This window comes from Dermacentor silvarum, chromosome 3 (genome assembly GCF_013339745.2).
Source record: "Dermacentor silvarum isolate Dsil-2018 chromosome 3, BIME_Dsil_1.4, whole genome shotgun sequence".
NCBI classification, from domain to species: Eukaryota; Metazoa; Arthropoda; class Arachnida; order Ixodida; family Ixodidae; genus Dermacentor; species Dermacentor silvarum.
Window position 1 is genome coordinate 80964170 of NC_051156.1, and position 22510 is coordinate 80986679.

Genomic DNA, 22510 nt, shown 5'->3' on the forward strand with positions numbered 1-22510 from the left:
ACTAGGCTTATATTTACTCAGCCAGAACCATGGAGCCGCCGTGTCGTTGGGGAAACGTGGTCGTCTCGCGCCCAGGAGGACCGGTTTCGATTCCCATCCAGACCGTATTGTATGAAATTTTCTTTTCAATGCCATTGATTTACTTTGTTTTATGGGAACGTCCCTGAGAAATTTAACGCCAATCCGAGGATTTCTGACATGTTTTTTACTCTTTGCGCCTTCGGCCATTTTTGGTACCATCTTTCGGTTACGCCGACTACGGCGGATTTGCGCGTAATGGGGCATATAATGCTTTCGCATTAAAAGCAAGGTACAGGAATGTGCAACGGGACATTGTGGTGATGCCGGGTTGGCCCTGTCCCCCAATTGAGTAGCGGGCATTCTTTCAGCATCTGCCATGTATTCGGTTTGCATATGCAATCATTAAGTTTTTGAGTTCCTGTACCTATGCACGAAGAAACGAGAGGTTTCCCATGCGTTCATATATGTCGTGCCTGATAGTTCTAAATATGCGGATATAATATCACTCTCTTTGTTCCCGTTCACGAGCCGAGTGCAAGAATGCTTGGAGAAGGATGACACAACTTTTGTCAAATGAATGTTCTGGGACACTGAGATGCTGTGAAAATGGACGATTTGGTAGCGCGTGGGCGTGAGCTTTGCTGTTATATAGACGAAGTCTGAACGCGGTCCCAGTCTGGCCTGTATACTTTCGGTCGCAGACATCACAATTTAGCATATAGACCACATTAGGACTATAACAATTTAGAGGGTCCACAATTTTGATTACTAAATCAGATGATGTAGACTTAGCAAGGCATGTTGAAGTCATAATGCTTGCAGACATTGCTGCGTTGTTAGCCACGTGGTTTCCAACCTGATTCCATGTTTTGAACCGTGGTTGTTCTAGCTCTGACGAGAATATTTCTAAAGCTCCTTGCCCGGCAAGTGACAACTCGGGGTGGCTCTGTCAAAAAGAAGAAACATATGTACTCTGCTGAGTAATATTAAAGTATTTGAATGGGATGTTGTTGACATGTAGTAGTGTAGACGAGTAAGTGAGGACAAGGCTTATTTGATTTATAGAATGACGCGGCTTTGAGCCCGACAAAATGTCATCTCTGTCTAAGCCTTCAATGTGCTCGGTTTAGAGTATCATCAGCGATGCTTTCCGGATTGTTCTTCGCCATCTGGGCCGTTTTGAGTTGCTTTGCATGATTTTCGAAGTCTGTAAGGTCAGAGCAGATGCGGCGGTATCGGTGGGCTTGTGAATGGATTCGAGATGGCTGTCTTTCAGTGTCATGGATGGTTACTTTTTTAAATGAACGTTACGTGGCAGGTCTGTTCGCGTTTCATATAAGGTTCTGAATATGCGATTTGTTTACAGCTGACTCAGAGTAACCTTGTATGAAAGGGTTTGATGGATGAGCTGAATTAAAATCTGCCTCCAATCTACTTAGACTTCCTTCGCCGCTTTCCCAAATAAAGAATACGACTAAGAACCATTTGTAGATAAGCGCTTTCAAAGATCTGGCCCCAAGAAAGGCTTCTACGAGTGATGTCACAGAAATTTTGGTACAATTACGAGTCATCTTTGTGTCCCTTGCCATACCAATTATCTGGAGAAAGAGTTTCTAGTTAAATTCGATTCTATTGTAGACTAGTACTAACCACAGTAGTGTTGACAGCTGGTCCTGGTCTAAACTTACAGGCTTGTTTGCCTTCATGTAAGCGTTGACGGTCGCGTCAATTCCATCTTGTTGTGGTATATTTGCATATAGGCATAGTACGCCCGTTGTAACCAGGAAAGTTTCTTTGGGGATCTGAGCTGGCTTCCTGAGCGTAAGATGGAATGGTCGGAACTGTATCCTTAATAATGAAATCCAGGGCACTTGAAATTCGTTCGATTATCGTGCCGTCACTTGAGACAATGGGGCGACCTGGGTCGTTAGGTGTCTAGATTTTAGGAAGCAAATAAAAACGCCCCCGGACTCGCTGAATCGGCTCCATGGCTTTCAGCATATCGTTAGATATATTTCCTTCCTTACATAGTGAATTTATTTCGCGGCCTGTTTTTGATTCACAATTTTTATTGTGTTCTTCTACAAGTTTCGTGTAGAAGACCTTATTTTCTAATTGCTGATATCCTCCTTTCAGGTAGTCAACCTTATCCAATATTACTTTTGTGCCACCTTTAACTCTGTCGGAGACTCAGCGACTGTAATGACTTGCGCTCTGCATACGACAAGTTATGTCAAAAGCATTTTAATTGTGAGCATGCCGTCATTATATTGTCGCGGTACAACGTTAAGAGAAGACTCGGAGACGTTCTTCAGGAACAACAAGACAACCTGTTCAAGCAAAATAGATCAGCGACACGTCTTCTTCGTCGTCGGCAAAATCCCACCGACCCACTAGACGGAGTCCGTTAATGCCCCCCATCGTTGTTGTCGTCTGCCTAGAGCACACGCGTCATTTGTCCCTCCCTAAAAGTGCATCGTCCGGATGGTAGGCCAGAAATGTAACTTGCGGAAGTGAGGGTCTCACCCAGAGTCATTCGCTCACATACGGCTTCATGCGTACAACATGCATAAGTTCAGAACAGTGCGGGCGATGCCGCGCACAGTTGGGACTATCGGGGACGACCTCGTATGTTAGAACACTGAGTCGCCGCAATACTCGATATGTGCCGAAGTATCGCCTTAACAGCTTCTCGGAGAGGCCTCGTTTCCGTATGGGTGTCGAAACCGATACTCTGTCGCCGACTTCATAGGTTACGGTTCTGCGGTGAGCATCATAGCGGCCTGTGTAGTAGTCTTGCTGCTGAACGTAGTCATGCGCGTCGTCTCTTGTTTCACCGTGTTGTACGAAAACGTAATATAAGGGAGGATGTCATCCCAATTTCTATGTTCGACGTTCAGGTACATTGAAAGCATGTCTTCAATTGTTTTGTTTAGGCACTTTGTCAGTCCGTTGGTTTGTGGATGGTAGGCGGTTGACTTCCGATGCGCCGTTCCACTTAGCAGCAAGACGTGGTCTAAAAGTGCAGCCGTGAATGCGATTCCTCGGTCGGTCATTAGGACGCTTGGTGCGGCGTGTCGCAACACAACATTCTCAATGAAAAAGCGCGCCACCTTGGCTGTTGTGTCTCTCTGGATGGCCTTTGTTTCAGCGTACCGTGTCACGTATTCGGTTGCGGCGAGAACAAAGCGATTCCCTGCAGTAGAGGTAGGAAGTGCGCCCAATATATCCATACCAATTTGAACTTATGTTGTTGAGGAAACTGGACAGGTTGTAGGAGGCCGGCGGGCTTCGTCAGAGGCGACTTGCGCCTCTGGCAGTCAAGACAAGTCCGAACGTGATGTTTTACGGTGGTGGTAAGTCTCGGCCAGTAATAGCTTTGCCGCACTCTGCCCGATGTTCGCGTGTAGCCTAAGTGACCAGAAGTCACTTCGTTGTGACAGGTTTGAAGTACTTCCGTACGAAGAGCTGCAGGAATGACAAGCAGGTAGGGGGACCCGGTCGAAGAAAATCTTCTTTTGTAAAGGACTTCGGCCTGTAAATAAATCGATGACAACTCTCTTGCGAAAACTCTACGTGCTTTCGCAGACCTTCCTTCTAAGTAATTGATGAGTGCAAGCAACTCAGGGTAATCCCGTTATTGTTGAGCGATAGCGGATGTGTGCAGAACACGAAGAAGTGCTGCATCTTCTTCTTCGAGTGGAGTGGCCGACTCTTTCGGCGACCGAGACAGGCAATCAGCATCCGTATGTCGCTTCCCTGACTTGTACGTGACCGCCATGTCAAACTCTTGCAGCCTTGGCTCCAACGCGCCAATCGTCCAGACGGATCTTTAAGATTAGTCAATCAGTCAATCAACACAGTGAATGGTGTTCGCTGAGAACTTTGAAAGGGCGGCCATACAAATATGGCTAAAATTTCATAACCGCTCATACTACACTCTTAGTCTGGCTCCACATAAGTTCCAGCTAGTAAGCGGAACTTTTTTGCAAGCAAGTTCTGCTTACCTAAGCGTAACTTGCACCCCAGATAATATGTAAAATAGGCGCAACATTGTTTCCGTTATTTTTACTTTGTTGTATACGCAGCAGTGTTCCATTTATTTCCTTTCTGGATCATAGTTCCTGTAATTCTATCTCCTTATATACGTAGCACTGTTACATATACTATTTGGAACGTTTCGTATACATTTTCTGTAATTTTACCTGTATTGTGTCCCACAAAAACATATCTGGACAGTATTGCAGTAAAGCAACAACAGTTTTATAATCAATGTTCTTATTGTATTATACTGAAAAATAATCTTGAGATTGTCGGTTCAGGTATAGAACGAGTGTATAAGAAAAGTCAATGCTGACTTGTCTGATATAAATGTCATATCGGTTTAGTTATACCTGACGTAAGGGTGACGCCAACCGTGGTCTGCATAAGCTGACGCCACTAGATGACCCATCATTAGGTCACCCATATTTTCAATGTGCTTAAAAATGGCAACATACATTTTTATGTGCATCTGGAAACAGCCATGGTATCAGTGCTCAATAGCATCAATGAAATCAACTGTAAAGTCTTCAGAACGGCCGCAGTAAAGACATTTGCATTGTGGTGTACTGCTTAGGATTTCGTGTATATGCATGCCGACATTATCCCATATTAAAACACATCGCAATGCTACACAATCTATGTAAGGTTACAATCACAATAGCCGATGCCAATGCTTTACGTGGTCCTGATATGAAAGCTGAAGCCTATTTCTGAAGGCACTCAGCTCTAAGAAATGCTACTCACCGATGAACAGTCATGCTAACAAAGCCTGCTGTTCTTTCTGACAGTACTAAGTAAGTAAAGAAGGCTGGAAAATTATTTAAAGCAATTTATTTCATACAAAACTTTCTGCAGCATGGTTAAGTGCAAACAAATACAGTATATATTTATTTTATTTATTTTATTTTATTTAATACATACTGCGGACACGAAGTCCATGCAGGGTGGGAAAAACACAATATTAGAGCACAAGAAGAAAAACAATGTCAATACAACAAAATGCTGCAACAATGCGGAAATAATGCTGATGCGTAAAGTAAACAATCGCGATACAAGTTTTATAAAGGCAAGTCATTCCAGTCATTAATTGTGCGTGGACAGAAAGAGTACTTAAATAGGTTGGTTCGGGCAAAATAGGGGGTTAGAGCATTTTGGTGATGTTGGCAAATAGGTCTTGTTACTAGCTGGCCTTGTATATACATAATACAAAGCCAGCCTCCACACTCAAAGAATAAAGCGTAGTCCACAACTATATAGAAGTCTGTGCGGCAAGAACATCAATACACTTGCAATAAACAGGAAAAAAAGTATAAATAAAAAGTAAAACAAGTATTGATATGCAGTATTCAGTTTTATCATTTACTAGTTATTCACATTTGCAAAGTTGCAATACAAGTGAGCAGTGTGCACTAGCCAAGTATACATATCACCCAAGCAAAAATAGAAAAAAAGGACCTTGTCTGAGGCTTCATCACAAAAGAGCAGTCAGCTAGCTGTATCTTCAGTTCCAGCCTGCCTAGCCTTCTGGCCTGTCTTTGGGAGGTAGCTCTTCAGCTGCTCACCAAAGCTTTCAGCCTATGTGAAAAAGCATTGCTGAAATGTGCCACTCTTTACTAATATGGTTTGCAGCAACCCTAAGATCTGTCCAAACGCATGCGGATACGAGACATCTAGTATGAAATAGATTTCCAAGCACAGGATTAGTGCATGCTCAGCGGAACATCCAGACATAAGGTGAACTTTCAGTGGCTTGCATACAATTCTTCCAGGTCCAGGTTCCATGATAACGCATTGTCCTGGAAAAATCTTGCTGGTTTCATGTTGGTCCTAAAGGAAAGTTTATTTAGTGCACCTCAATGTACATCCTTATCATACAGCAGTTTTATACCATTTCCACCTTAATATAAACAAGCACACTGTATTGAGCCCTTTCTAAACGTTTCAGGTCATATATTTACCTCTTTAAATAATACAATACTCTCGGTGACAAGTGACAATCCACACATGAATAAAAATTAAAAAAATTCAGAGCCCTTTCACTACTGTGAAGATGGAAGCCAGCGAAGCTGTGACTATGGTGGGCCTGCTGTTGTGACTTTTGCTACAGTGAATTCATACATTACCATTATTGATTATATTGAGCGTTTTCGGCAAGTTCGTCAAAGAGCAAGGACACTGGCGTCTTGTGTTCACCCGGCGCTATGGCCAAGTAGTGCGTTTGCAGCGCCAAGACCGCCCCATCGTCATCGACTATAGACTATGAGCCACAGTGTTCATGGCCGCGGAACACTGCACGGCAGTGTCAGGATCCTGAGAGATCTCTCCCGCTCGTGCTCTCGGCGGCTCATAGCCACATGTTCAACGCGGTATGAGCCACACGTGATTTCTTTCTTACCTTCCTTCTTTCTGTATTTCTCTCTTTTTTATTTCCTTCCTTCCTTCCTTGTACCTGGCTCATACCCGCATATCCCTGGCTCATGCCCACATATGCAATGCGGGTATGCGCCACACGTGGTTTTAATATCGTTAATCATGACGTAACTGACGAGCATGTGATGTTACTGTGGTCTTGACATATCAATCATGTTAGTGATCCGTTTCGACACCTGTGATAAGGCACAACTGGCGGGAAACGACCACGCACATGGAGTCGAAATAATGATGATATTTTTCCTACACCCGGACACGATCCTAACGAAACTAACCTTTATCAGCTTAGCTGTAGAATGTGCGAACAAATGCGGACTACAGGGGTTACATTGTTATTTAATAGTTATTTGGACAACCCTGCAACATTTATCGCAAGCCACATACCCCATAACACTTAATGCATTGCAAAGGGCTTTTATTTGTTAAGGTGTTTTAAATTATATTCAGCTATTCTCAATATAAAACTTGTGGCGATAAAGTCGTTTTCACAGTGCACTTACTAGTGGTAGATTTTTGTTAGAAACACTATTTCAAGAAAGGATTGTCACTTTACTTATGTCTCCTGCCGAGTACATACCACAGATATTAAAGCAAATCCCGCTTTTTTAGGGCGTAGATAGCAGTCAATATCAACAAAACTGTCCATGTTGAGTTTTTCCCGGATTCTGTGAAGTTTACTTTCCATAGCGTGCAGTGATACCCCAAACCTAACTTCAGCCTCCATGCCAAGCTAAAAATACACTATACACAGCACTCAAATACTACATTCGCTAAGCTCATAGCTTTTCTATAAAGTTATACTCTAAGCGCCTGGAGAAGATGGAATAACAGTAGATTTAATCAAAGATGGAGGAGATATCATGCTTGAAAAGCTTGCGGCCCTTTATACGCAATGCCTCACAACTTCAAATGTACCAGAGAGCTGGAAGAACGCCAACATTATACTTATCCATAAGAAGGGAGACGTTAAAGAACTGAAGAATTACAGACCCATTAGCTTGCTTTCAGTATTGTATAAATATTCACCAAGATAATTTCCAATAGAATCAGGACAATACTTGACTTCAGTCAACCAAGAGAACAGGCTGGCTTCAGGAAGGGATATTCTACGATGGACCATATCCATGCCATCAATCAGGTAATCGAGAAATCTGCGGAGTACAATCAACCTCTCTATATGGCTTTCATAGATTATGAAAAGGCATTCGATTCAGTAGAGATATCAGCAGTCATAGAGGCATTGCGTAATCAAGGAGTGGAGGAGGCATACGTGAATATCTTGGCAAATATCTGCAATGATTCCACAGCTACCTTGGTTCTCCACAAGAAAAGTAGAAAGATACCTATCAAGAAAGGGGTCAGGCAAGGAGACACAATTTCTCCAATGCTATTCACTGCATGCTTAGAAGAAGTATTCAAGCTCTTAGACTGGGAAGGATTTGGAGTGAGGATCGATGGCGAATATCTCAGCAATCTTCGGTTTGCAGATGACATTGTCCTATTGAGCAACAATGGAGAGGAATTACAACAAATGATTGAGGACCTTCATCGAGAAAGTGCAAGATTTGGGTTGAAGATGAATATGCAGAAGACAAAAATAATGTTCAATAGCCTGGCAAGGGAACAAGAATTCAGGATCGCCAGTCAGCCTCTAGAATCTGTAAAGGAATATGTTTATCTAGGTCAATTACTCACAGGGGACCCTGATCATGAGAAAGAAATTTACAGAAGAATAAAACTAGGTTGGAGTGCATACGGCAGGCATTGCCAAATCCTGACTGGGAGCTTACCACTGTCGTTGAAAAGAAAAGTGCACAATCATTGTATTCTATAAACGAACAGTCTCCTCATGTTTTTGAGTCGAGCTGGTTTGTTTTAGGCCCTTGGCAAACTTTCGATGTGCATTTGTAATGGAAAAGCTTTTATGCTTTGTAACGAAATGTTTCAGGCACCTGTTTTTTGAAATACAATCTATATTTTTAGAAAAAAAAACAGTTACATTCAAGTCATCTTATTACGTCCTTGCTTACGGCAAAATAGTCTGAACCATTCGGATTTAGTCGGCTTATATGAAGCATTACAATACATTACATAATGTTCTGCTCATTACATGGTGCAAAATTATTGCAAATTTACATGCATGCCCTTTGTATACAACCAGGCCTACTTTCTTAATTTTTGAGGTGAAACAAAATGCTGCTACTTCTCGTGAACAGTTCTTTATATTTAACCCTCACTTCCCATTCTATACTGCTATAGAGCCCAGCGTGAATGAGACAAAAGCACGAAATATATATGAAAATTCTCGAAGTTTTTAAAGATGGACCAAGTACCGCATATTTCAATGTAAATTTCTTGATGTGACGCCATTAAAAATTTCAGAAGCAGAACATTTGATCTGCGTCACCCCATTTCTTCGACCCATAAATACGCTGTATGAGGTTAGCTCGACATGCGGATAGACGCAGATCGGCGGCAACGTGCCTTTTTCCTAATGCGAGATACCGAACTGTGCCACTATCGTGGCATCCGATAAAGAGTGCATTGTCCAGCTCGGACTCCATGGAGGAAAAAAATTGAAAGTTCTAGTCGGCACCATCACAGTAAGTTCGTTATTAACTTAACAGTACTGGACAATAACATGTTCACAAAAGAACACTCAATGCTTTACATGTACATATAACGCCCTTCTAGCTGGCATAGCGTCCCTCCTGTTACGAGTGTCCGATCAAGTATAGTTCGAGATTTCTCGGCAGAATATGCCACATAAAAGCGCTACATGGCACAGAAATTATGCGCATGTGAGATGCTTGCATATTCATGCGGCCTGCTACTGCGCGCTCAAACTCTCTTCAACCCTCGGCGGTAGCAGAAAATTTCAAGCCACACAACAAAGACCGAGCTGAAAGCCAGCGAGAAGAATGGCGGAAAGCATGCAAAAGATCCCGATTTGTTCTCCGCCTTGTCGCTTATTTAGAAGGAGTATAAACAACCACCACTTACCTCTGTGAAATGACCGTCGGATGAAACGTCTGAAGCGTCGAAGGCAAACTTCTTAACGATAGCCCCAAAACTTCCGGAACTACCTACAAGCTTGATCAAAACTTTGAAAACCCACCAATATTGCACATTTATCGGCACAGAAGATGGCTGGCTTCTAGCGTTCAGTGTCACAATTTGTGTGGAACTAGTGAAGCACTTGTCACCGTAACTCCGTAACCGCCATAACACTCCGCCAGTGAAAGTTCGTCGGTTAGAGCGCACAGACAAATGCGCTGCAGGGAAACACGGCGACGCTTTGCCAGCGCCAGTCAAGCCTTGGGCGTGTTTTGACCCGTTGCAGCACTGATATTGTTCCGTATTCGAAGCAAGGGTTCATGGGAAGGACAAAGGAGAGGAGGTCCTCGGTTAAAGGCTACACAGACGTGCATAAATTATATAACGGGAACATGAGATCCATTTACGGCGTTGCTTCACAGTCGTAAATGAAACAAATCGCAAAACACGAAATTCGGTTACTTGAACAAATCACTGCTTCTGGATAAGTATGACTCGTTCCACTTACCTAAGCAAAAAGTAAGAGAAAAGACAGCTACTGTTTCGGATAAAACTGGCTATTCAACTCAGATCCATATAAAGTTCCCGCCCGTTGCAGTTAAATTATCTGGAGCATTGTTTTACCTGGAACCTATGTGGAACAAGATTAAGAGTGTACGGCTAGACATTCTTTCCCAGTAGTGGAATAATTTGCCTCGGTGCGTGAGAGTGTTCTGCTTGCATAGGCAATCACTCTTTCCGTGTTCTCCTGCCATTGCACAAGAACAGCTCCCAATCCAACATTGCTGGCATTCGTATGGAACAATGTAGGAGTGGTCTCATCAAAGTGGGCATGCACTGGAGGTGTCTAGAGACGTTGCCGCAAGACGCTAAATGCACCTTGCCCTTCGTCGCCCCATACAAAAGCAGCGTCGTCGCCTGTGAGGCGAGTTAACGGCGACGCAATGCGAGAAAAGTCTGCAATAAACCGCCGGTAATAGGCGCAGAGGCCGAGAAACCGCCGGACAGCCTTTTTATCAGATGGTACGGGAAACTGTACGACGGCGGTAATTTTTTCAAGATCCGGGCGGACACCGGCGTGGCTAACGACGTGACCAAGAAACTGTAGTTCCCCAAAACCAAAGTGGCACTTCTCCGGCTTCAGGGTGAGGCCGGCGGATCGTATGGACTGCATAACCGCTTCAAGCCGTTCCAGGTGTTTTTCAAACGTTGCGGAGAACACGCGGACGTCGTCGAGGTGCACTAAGCAGGTTTTCCACTTCAGACCCAAAAGCACAGTATCCATGAGGCGTTGGAACGTAGCAGGGGCAGAGCACCAGACGAAAGGCAAAACCTTAAATTCGTATAGGCCGTCTGGCATCACAGAAGCAGTTCTTTCACGGTCTCTCGCGTCTACCTTCATTTGCTAATATCCGCTTTTTATGTCCATTGAAGAGAACTAACGTGCGTGTCGAAGCCTGTCGAGGAAATCGTCGATACGGGGAAGCGGGTACACGCCTTTCTTCGTCACCTTATTTAGTTTTCGGTAGTCCACACAGAAACGCAAGCTGCCGTTATTTTCTTGACTAGAACTACAGGGGATGCCAAGAGACTCGCTGATGGTTGGATCACGTCGTCTTGAAGCATTTTTGTCATCTGTTGTGTGGCTTCACGTTCTCTGGGAGCCAGACGATAAGGATTTTGGTGAATTGGTCTCGCCGTATCCTCTGTAATTATTCGGTGCCTTGTTAGAGGCGTCCGATCTACTCTTGACGTCGACGAAAAGCAATCGTTGAACGTGGCCAATAGGGTAAGAAGCCATTCTCGGGCGTGCTGCGGCAAAACAGTGCTGACGTCAAGTACAGGAGCTGGGTCTTGGGTAGGCTAGGCACTTCTTCGAGTAGTGAACAGCAGCCGCGAACATCCGCAACACCGTCAAAATAAGCCGCAGCCGTGCCTTTTGGAAGGTGCCGTCTCTCTGTGCTAAAATTTGTTGGCAATGGGTTCGGGAGCCCGTCGGTGACATTCACAATTCCTCGTGCCACCGAGATACCGTGAGTAAGCAACAAAATGGTTATTTGGTCGACAAATCCTTCGCTATGAAACGGCACGCCACACGCCACCGAAACAATGAATCATGACCGAGGTGGTATTACGACGTCGTTTTCTGTTACATGAAAGGAGTTGTGTTGCGGCGATAAGCAATGGACTAAGCCAGGGCTCCTATAAAACGTCACCATGCGGTCTGGGATGTTAATTGCGCCGTGATATTCCCTTAATAAATCCATTCCAATAATCAAATTATTACAGCACGCAGGAAGAACGATGAAAGCGGTCACGAAAGAAAAATCTCCAATGTTAATTCTTGCAGTACACCTTCCATTGGTCATCAGTAATTGGCCGCTAACCGTCCTTATGTAAGGTTCCGTCCATGGCGTCTTTATTTTCTTCAGGTGAAGGGCGAGTTCCTGACTTATTATAGAGAAGTCAGCACCAGCGTCGACTAACGATGTCACTGGCTGCGCATCCACGCAAACATCAAGGTCGGCGCTCACAATTTATTCGGGGTCGGTTATTGGCTTCTCGACGTTCTGCAGCGGGTGAGTTGGGGGCTTTTTATTGTTATGCGGCAAGCCTGCAAACTTACCCCCAGAGATCGCCGCCTTCAGTTTCCCCGGCGGCGACTGGGCGACCTTCGTCCTTGCAGGTCAGCAAACGTACGTCCAGCAGGCGTTTGGCGTGTAGGGGTTGGAGAGCGCGACCGTCGGCCGAAGTCCGTCCGATCATTGGGCACGGATTCGTCATGCGGGTGCGCTATTGGCGGTCCCTGAAAAGCAGCGTCGTCGCAGCGTAGCATGGATTCGCCATTTGCACGTCGACCATCAGACCACGGACGGAGAGGTTGAAATGATGTGTCACGATGCCAGCAATGGCGCGAAATAAGGCCGCCACCCCCGCAGTTAAAACAGAGAGGGCGGTTATCGGCGGTGCGCCACGCGTTGGATAGCCGAAATTCTGGCTGTCTCGTAGAGTCGTTGTGCGGCGTGGACCAATGCGCGGTGAATGATGGCTGGCAGTATGACTGCATCGGCAGCATCACGGCTGCGCGCCTCAAAGCCTCATCTTGTGGCGGCGACCAAGGAGCGGCTGTCGGAGGCTGGTGGTACGGGGGTGTGGTTGTAACGCGGGGGGGGGGGGGGGACATCGAACAGCGGCGGCGTATCTCATGGGACGCTGGTGGTCTGGACGATGGGCTGCCGGTAACGCCTGCCTGATTTCGTCACGTACCACTTCGGCGATAGACACGACGGGGCTATCCAGTGTCGGTGTCAGAATCCTGTGAATTTCTTCGCTGACGAGCTCTCTCATCAATTCACGCAAGGGGCTCTGATACTCTGGAGTCAATGCGGCTGCATTGATTGTGGTGCTGGTGGACAGTCGATCGTACTGCCTGCATTGTTGATGAAGGACCCGCTCAATAGCCGTAGCCTCTTTGATAAAATCAGCGACGGTGACTGGTGGATTCCGGACAAGCCCCGCGAACTGCTCTTTTACACTTCGCATGAGGTAACGCAGCTTCCTATCCTCAGTCACGTTCGGGTCGGCTCTACGAAAGAGACGGGCCATGTCTTCGACGAACATTGTGACCGACTCATTGGGCTGTTGTACCCGTAGCTCCATCAACTGCTGGGCGCGGTCGCGTCGGTCGGCACTTGCAAAAGTATCGGCGATTTTCCGCCGAAAGTCATTCCATGTTGTTTGGCTAGCTTCGCGGTTCTTGTACCAAGTACGGCCACTGTCGTCGGTGCTGCGCCACGCACCGCCGACGCTACCAAATTCGGTACCAAATTAGCGGTACTACATTACGGTACGGTACGGTCCTAATTAGCAGTAATTAGCGGTTGCATATGGCTTAGTCGTCGTGCTGTGGAGATTGTACTTTACGCGTTTCTCAACCGTTTCCCCGATGCGCTGAACTGAGCAAATCACGGAAACGGTTGACCGTGTATTGGAGGAGCGGACCGTGGATGAACCTTGAGACTGTCACTTCTCACGCTGCTGCCTCGGTGGTCGAGGATCGTCGGCCTAGTCACGAAGATTGTAGGCCATCTGCGGTAGTGGGGGGTGTGATGAGATTGTTCGCCTGTGGAGCTGGCGTGCGTGGTGAACCCGTCCCTGCGGCGGTCGCCATTCGGGCTGGCTGCAAATTCTGCTGTCGTGGGTGCCAGTGGCTTGTCCCAGGCGTCTGTAATAAAGCGCCAGCATCGCCACGCCTTCAAAGCTGGGATAAAGACCTTCGGTGGGCTGGTCCCCCCAAGGCCCTGCCCGTGAACGGGAACACGGAGTGTAATATTTTATCCACAAATTTAGAATAATCACACGCGGCATAAATGAACACATGAAAACCTCTCGTTTATTGGTGCATAATTTTCAGTAAGTACAGAATAAATCAACCATCGGATATGCAAATTGTATACATCGCTGATGCTGAATCTCTATTATAGTACCTTGCTGTACAGCGAAAGCTGTAAATGGCTAGACGAAACGAAAAACCGTTCGCCACATGTTTCGATAAAGGTCTCTATTGACTGCGCCGTCAGTTACGTCGTTTTCTACGTCGCACCCAAGCGCGCGCACCATTGGGAGCGCCGTTATTGACGTCGTTCTCTGCGTCGTACCCAAGCACGCGCTGTGCCCGCAATGCCGCCTCCTCGGCTCGCCGTTGTCTCATGCGTTTGATATCTCGAGTTAGCTCGGCGTCGTGGTTAGGAGCATCCGCCTGCCATTGGTGCTTGCGTCCAACTTCGCGACTTCAACTTGGACGTTTCGTCAGAGCCGAAGCCAAATTGCCGCTCGAGAAACTCCCGCCGAAAGCGGGCGTTAGTCGCGGCGAACGCGTTCCCGCCATTGCCACGTTGACGCTGCTCTGCCCGCAATGCCGCCTACTGGGCTCGCCCGTTATGGCATGCGTTCGATATCTCGAGTTAGCTCGGTGTCGTGGTTAGCAGCATCCGCCCGCCATTGGCGCTTGCGTTCCACTAGAAACGCAAACCTGCAACCAATAATTGAGAAACGCTTCAATACAGCATCGGGATTAACCCACTGCTAAACACCGGCGCCGCACGTTTCAGCTTCGCTGGTTAACGATCTGTACAGAGTGCTTGGGCGGTGAATTTTTTTGTGTGCCTTCTCATTTTGTTACATTATTACAAGTGCAGTTTTCGATCCTTTCTCTCTGCATTATTCTTTCTGCAGTTTTGTTCCCTTCTACTTTTTTCGCCATCACTTCCTAGTACTCCTCGGAGCTGACTCAGCTCCTTGCACCGTTCCATCCCTGCTTTTTGTTATATTATTATTATTCCTTCTTATGAACTTCTTATTTTTCTTCTTGATTGTTTTCATTTTGCAACGCCTTTGTGTCATCAGAGCACCAGAAAAGGGCTTTCGTGTTCGTCTACCATCTGGTAGCACGCGTACCGAATTCCTTATCTTACGTTTCCCACTTCTTGGCCCGATCACGCTCGTCTTTGGGAACGTGTCAAAGACCAAAACACTGCGAATTATGAGGGACGTGACTCCACGAATGCGCGATTATTAACCCTGTTACAAATGAGTCATCTCTTTAGCCCCCGGCTCTCTCCCACACTTTCTTTTTTCTTCGTGTTTTTTCTTTGTTTATTTTCTTTTAACATTAACAGCAGAGTTGTTTTTAGTCGATCTTTCGCCGCATATGCGGCAGCCCACAGGTCACATTACCAGGAGAGGATGACCGCCGCGCCGGGGGAGGGTAGGTCACGTCACCAGCAGAGGAGAAGAGGCGTGTTGGGGGAGGAGGCCACCAATGGAAGGCAGCGCTGGGTGCGAGGAGATAGTAATAGAGATAGTAATAGAGATAGTGGTATGTGCGGCGCGCCCTTTCAGATAATGACGCTCATCGCAGCACCAACGACGCAACGCGCAGAGCTGCTGACGACACCCTCCGCGTTTCCCCGTGTTCGCGCCAATGCCTGTGGCGGCGGCTCGGCAGTTTTCAACCATAGAACTAGACACTCGTCCAATAGCGTCGGGAGTCGCTGCCTTTTCTCCCCTTCCAACGTTTCAATATAACTACCTGTATATATCCTGTTGTAGATCTGTGTTTACTTGTATTTACGCAATTGAATCATGCGCAACACATGCACATGTTACACTCGTAACACTCGGTGTAACTAGCACAGCTTCGCTGTTCCACTATCTTCACAAAATGAAAGGTGTTGTGATTTTTTCAATTTCTGTAGTTTTTGAAAAAAGGCTGGTCCCCCAACCGAAACTGTTGGGCAGATGAACCGATGATAACCGCGATGTTGTTCTTCTCATATATAGCATTGGATATTTTTTTAAACTCTGCAAAAAATGCGGTCCGTCTGTTCGTACCTAAGCTACTCGCCCCATTTCAGTTTTTTTTTTTCGAGAAGCGCACTCATGATTCTTTTCATTTTATTTCCAGATGCGTATATTTTCATATACAAAACAGAACAATGAAGCTTTCTAGCTGCGCTGCTTTGCTGATTGTTGCCTTGTCGGAAGTTGCTTCCGAAACAAAGAGTGAGCGAACATTCGTTTTTGTTATTTAGAGCAGGCCACCTGCAAACAAATAGAGTCTGTCTAAAAACTACACAGAACTGAGAAGGCGATACATTCCCTGGAAGTGACATGGGAAATACGGTGGTTTTCCAGGTGAGCGAAGACATGGACACCTCACCTCTCGATCGGTCAGGGGCTCCACCTCTTCAGTAAGAGATCTTATTCATAATACTACTTCTCAACGAAGTAGTATGCGCATCATGACGAAACTACAAACCGCGCGCGTGTGGATCAACAAGATGAGAAACTACGCTGTAACAGACCACTCCTCAATCCACGCACTCAGCGCCGCACGCGCATCAAGATAGGAAGCAACATGGAAGAGCATAAAAAAAGAATAGAAAACGTTTTTGCTAACTCTCACCATGAAAGTATGTAGGTTTTTCCAACAAGCAGCTTTATTTTATTTATGACTTCCAGCATCCAGCCGCCAAGGCAGGCCCTTTTTCCCCATTACTTCTTGAACGGTTTTGAGCCGTTTTCAGACCACACAGTTTAAAGCGCGCTACGTGGCTTTGCTTGCGGAAACTCTTTCCATAAGGAATCCTCGTCAGTGGACGAGAAATATCGATCCTTGCAGCACATGGTGAAGGAATAGTGGTGTTTTCATAAAATGTTTTGTGGCATATGCAGGCCTGCACAACACTTCTGCAGCACACACATTTATTTTACATCAGGCTGTGCAGCAGTTCAAAGAATGTAATTAAAATTAGCAGAAATAGGAGGACTAGAGAAGCATAATAAAGCACAATGCAAAGTAACCTTCACCCAACCGGACCAATATTCTTTAAGTAAAAACTTTCACCGACGATTACGCTACTCCCTGATGCGAAATTTCAGCAAAGCTCTAGACGTGTTTTCATGTCGCGATGTATTGGCTAGCGCGGACAATATGTCTAGTGTGGCACGCTGCAAGCGGGGCGAAGTGTGACGTGACTGCCTCGCTAATCGGGAGATTACGACAGGCTTCGTGTGGGTGAGGGGGGTGACGCGTGGGCGGGATTCACAGCGGCCGCAGCAGACAGACCTCAGCTCATGCAGCGCTTGGTTATCGTCGTTGGACGCGCTGTCCGCATGCCATTGGTGAACAGAAGACGGTGCTAAAGTCACTGGAACCTGGAAAGTACCTCATCTTCCGGAGAGCGCGCAGGCAACACTGCTCTGTTGTTGCCAGATTTGGTCCAACGCGTCTCTCGGGCGGCAGCAGCTCAGCTATGTAGTTTCGCTGTGAGCGGTTTATATTATCGCAAATCGACAGATTTCATCGTCCTTAACATAGAAAATGCGATGGAGCATCTTGTATGCGTGCGAAGCAGTACAGATAAGTGCGATCGGAAGATTGTTAAAGGCGCCAAATTGCATGCAGCGAGACCAGCGAAAAGTCGGGCGCCCGGGCGGCCGGCCTTTCGTTTGTTCTCCCCGATAAGTTTTGTGCTCGTTGGGAAGCTATCCAATGCATATACTAAATTGCTTCATTCCATAATTAAGCAACATTACTAGTGCTTTAAAAATTTTGTTCGTCACAGGCCTACATGAATGTCGGGCTTGTTTACATTGAGTCTTCTACCCTTGTAGCTAACTCGAAGCTATTTGTCGCGCTGCAAAAAAGGCGAGCAGCTCTTCCTCGGGTTTTCTAGGCTTGCTAAAGTGAAGACCGGCACGATGGTTGTCGCAATGTGCCCTGTGAAATCCACAAGTACAGCCGTATTTTGCTTAGCTAGACACAATATAAATTACATGTACTCGGAAACTGAAGCATTCAATTGCACGCGCCCCGTTCTAAACGCAAAACGAACCGATGCTCGTGTGTCACAGATTATTTTTTAGGCTGACTAGGTATCAAGCATTGCCACGCACCGTTTATAAGCGTGGATGTAATAGCTTTAGAACGTGGCTACTGATTTACCGCGCTCGAAACGATTGATAAAGATCGACTTAGACGAAGATAAACAGTGCCTGACTGCAGTAGAAGGAAATATATGCTAAAACAGAGTTCTCTAGGTCGCATTCCCGTTGTTTCAAGCAGTAATAAACAGCAACACACGAGAAAATGTATATTTTAATATTCGACATTGACAGGTCGATATATATTTATTGCAGTGGTTTTCTCACTACATTATGTTATTTTTTTACACAGCCGCCTGCACTCCGACGCTCTTCGAGTGGCATTTTGCTCGGTTCTGCATATTTCTGAGCATCTCCTCGCTTTGTTTGCGCAAGGCAAACCGCTGGGTAGAAATCAAACACGTCACGCCAAGAAGCTTTTCGATCACATTATGGCATTTACGCAGTTCGATGATGCCGCAAAGTGTAAGCTTTGCGATATCATCAAGCTCACCTAGTGGGAGTGAAATTGTCGCGCATTATTCGGTGCAGCCAGATAGCACAGCGCTTGCTGTCGCTTATTTCCGCTTAATTGGTACGCGAAAAGCGCTTTCCCGGGCTCCCGGTGGATTGCTGCGCCCGAAAGCGCAGCACCCGGGCGTTTCCTTGCGCCTTTATTAAGTCTACGCAAGTTGCGTATGCCCTAAATTGCACAAAACGCAAAATCTGACCTCGTCGATGGCTCATACGCGCAGAGTGTGCGAGTGATGCCTTTGTCTGCTTGTCTGTTCCGGCGCGGCGTGGACCATCTATGGCGGAAAGTGAACACCTGACGTGAACTGACCAATCGGCGGCGCGGCGGCGAAGAGAAAAGGGTTGCGGTACTCTCCAGGTTCCAGTGATTTTAGACGGCGCGCTCCTTTGGCGCCATCTCGTAGCAGTCGTCGCGAGTCTTGCGCGGCAGTACGATTTTCTTCCCGCGCTGCGCGCCGCGTTCGCTTTGATCTTTCCCTAAGCTTGTGCGCTCAGTTAGGTCGAGGGACAAAGCCGAGGCTCGCCGTAGGAACGGCGCTCTAATATATCACTTTGAGCGAGACGGGAGCCATAAATTGTTTTTTTTTTGCATGCATTGCAACAAACACCAATCATGGTCTTGCGGAAAAAGAAAAAAGCTCTGAGAATTCTCGAAGCACAACAGGCAAGAACGCGGGATCCTCATCTTGAAGAATGACACCCTTTTATCTATTGAAAAGGCGACTTCCGTAAAGTAGTGTAATACAGCCATTTGTACAGCGGTGAGAGCGGCTTAGTGTTTTCTTGTATTATTCCCGGAATATAAGGAATAAATTTGATAACTTTCACTTTCTTCTAACGTCCCGCCCAGACCACAATCGTTCTGGTATGGAATGATTGTTATACTTTTCTGTATTTGAGTGAAATTTTACGGCGTGGTACCACTGTTTTCGACGCGACCGTAATTCTCGCGATGACGCCGTTTTCGTTCTTGTCAGCGGCAGCATACGTTGCATTCAATTGGAATGCTGAGATTTCGATTTGGAGTTAGTGTTTTGTAAGCTTAGGCTAGCAAATGGCAAACGTTTACTGACTGTGCCGTACTATGTATCGCCTGATTCTTCGTATGAATTCCTTGAGTGTAACAGTAAACATGTTTTGTTTGGTGGTGACATTAGTCTGCCAGGTGTTGACTGGCCCCGTGATGTTCCTAGGGCTACCACCGGTGGTAGGTTATGCTCGGCATTTTTTTTGTATTTGCTTGAAGCTCATTCGTTTCACCAATACGAGCCTAATGTATCACTACATGATAGTACAGACGAAGCCTTGCATTTAATTGTTGTGTAATTCCCCTCATATTGTTTTAATCTACATGTTTTACCTAGTCTGGGTGACCTAATATCATTGTTGCTTATGTGAATGATGTGACTTCATCAGTGGCAAAAAAAGCTCCATAAGAAGTGTTCGTATACAGTAATGGCCAATTATGACGCCACCAATTTGACATGGGAACTTATTTCCGACGTTTTATCCATTGACCGACGATCGTACCGCCGAGCAGCTGCGGGGAAAACTTAAAGCAAAACTCGTTTTCGCAAAGACAAGATATCGTTTAAAGGGCAACTGCGCATCTTGATAGGCAGCATACGGGGAGTGTACTAAAGTATAAAACACGTAGGTCCTAAGTTAACTTATCAGAAGCAAATAAGCTAGTGCTTAATTTTAAGAGCTTAGCTGCATCGGCCAAGCAATATTATTTTGCTAAGCTTGGTGATCTATGGGTGAAGGACACAAATGAATTCTAGAGATACATTCGTTGAAAGGGTGAAGGAGACAGTTCTGTATCCTCTCTAAATCACTTACGTACCGTTATTGATAATGACAACCGTAAAGTTGAATCGCAGATTTCTTCTATGTGTTTCACGCAGGTCATTTCCGCACTGTCAATTTTGATTTATCGGCGGACATAGAATAAATGGCAACCAATGAATTTTTGCTTTTCCAGTACACCAAGGCAATTAGCAATTATTTCGCCTACAAAAGCGAGCGGTCCAGATGATGTTCCGGCAGCAATTAGAAACGCACGTTTAAGCATAACATTACAATTCCTAATCAACGTGGACTTCGACAAGGCTTTTCTGGTTCCACACAATTGGTACAATTTAAACACACTTCATCCTGAGCAATAGACAAAAGAAATGAAATTCATAGGTATTTTTTTAAGATTTCAGGAGAGTGTTTGATGTTGCTGATGACTTACTGACCGGCAAATTATACCTTTAAAAATGAAACGACGAGATAATTGCATGAATACATGAGTGGTGCTCCTTAATTAAACATCATGCAGTTCTGGGCGGCAGTTCTTGGGCATCGTCTTCGGTAGCGCCTGGCCCCGTTATTCTTAGGGTGTCCCCGTTATTTTTAGGGTGTAAATAATATTACTAGAGGAATTATGTCGCAGCTCGGAATGTACCCAGGTGACTGCGTCGTGTATATAAATAAAAATTGTGAAGGTGATGTTGCTAGCCTGAGACTAACTAAGGTATAGTATTGTTAATGTACGAAACTGGAGAGGTCATCTAACAAAAATAAATTGTAAGCATCACTTTTACAAAGAAACGTTCATTTCAGTCATGCGTGTATAAAATAAATAACGTTGCTTCACGCAGGGTTACAGAATAAAAAGACTTGGCTGCTTTCTTCACGCCAGACCAAAATGTAGCAGGCATGTTAGGAATATTAGGAATAAATGGACGCGTAGTTCGGGGTTCCTACATAAGAATTTCAGTAGAGTACCCCAATGCTTGAAAAAACATATATTTCGCTCACGTACTTATGACACTTGAGTACGCACATACTTTCTGAAGCCACTATAATGGTGAGTTACCTGAAATATTTGAAAGCTCCAGTCACTCACATACGTACGGCGCTTGAATACACACATGGTTGCCGAGGTTACTATACTCTTTAGTTGGTATACTTGAAAGCTCCATAATATGCCAATTCAATGGGTAATAGGAAATTATGCTAAAACGTATAGCATGATGAACGCTATACCCTTCGTGTTCCGGCCTCCTGGTAAAAAACACGCGCGAACGCTTAGTCAGGTATAACGACATCACTTAGCACTACCAGTAAGGCAGGAGGATATTTCCCCCACCTCACCCCAAACTGAAACGTTGCCAGGCAGTCGTCTGGTGACAATTGCAGGCACACACTTTCCCCAGTCCGGTGCGATTGCGGCAGATTTCCCCCGCGCGATACCCGAGTTCTGTTTGGAAGTTATGTCAGGCAACTAGAGCGACGGTCTCGCACATGTTGCGGGAGTGTCCCGTTATAGCAGCAAAAATGGCAGTAGCTCCGGAGGCTCTTGTGTCGAAGTGGGTCGCCGCTCTGCGCATCTCCAACCTAATGACACAAGAGTGGGCAGTCCAGCGGGCACGGGAGGCGGCGACGAGGCAAGGCCTCAAGGTCCCCTCATGGGAGACTTGAGCCCGGGTCGTTGAACTTCGCCGCAATTTTATGAAAGTTGTTTCGATTCATCTTTGTCACCAATCAGGTAATGCCTGATTGGTGGCATGGATGACTGCGGAATACAATCACATGATCACAATATCTTGCATTGTGAATTTGTGCGCGAGCAGAAAAAAACAGGAAAGTACAAAAAAAATTTTTTATTGTGGCTGAGCGAATGTGGATATGCTTATCAGGGTTCTTTCAACGTTTTCTGACGAGTTTATGCAATCCTTCTATCCTCTCGCTATGCAAACATGAATTGGTATCTCATTCGTGACAATTTGGTATTACTTAAAGAAAAGTACATCCTTAAAGTCAACATAGTGGTCTCGAAGCAAAGCGCATGGTTTACGACAAACGTAAAACTTTGCATTAACTAAATGAAACGTTTATACTCAAAAGCGAAGTTATCAATCTCTGAGGAAGATTGGAGACGTTATCGTGAACATGTGCGCTTGTGCAATACCAAAATAACTGCAGCTAAGGACAAATGTTTTAACAA

The 22510-nt window shown here is 45.6% G+C and overlaps 1 protein-coding gene and 1 long non-coding RNA gene across 3 annotated transcripts in view; both read left to right on the forward strand.

The window, feature by feature from the left end:
- Positions 1-22510, forward strand: part of LOC125943852 (uncharacterized) — a 378186-nt gene that overhangs the window by 284266 nt on the left and 71410 nt on the right. The window lies entirely within an intron of this gene.
- On the forward strand, positions 59-20559 carry LOC125943854 (uncharacterized). The gene is made up of 3 exons (XR_007465944.1): positions 59-109; positions 16019-16116; positions 20498-20559. It is a non-coding gene; the product is annotated as an uncharacterized LOC125943854 (long non-coding RNA).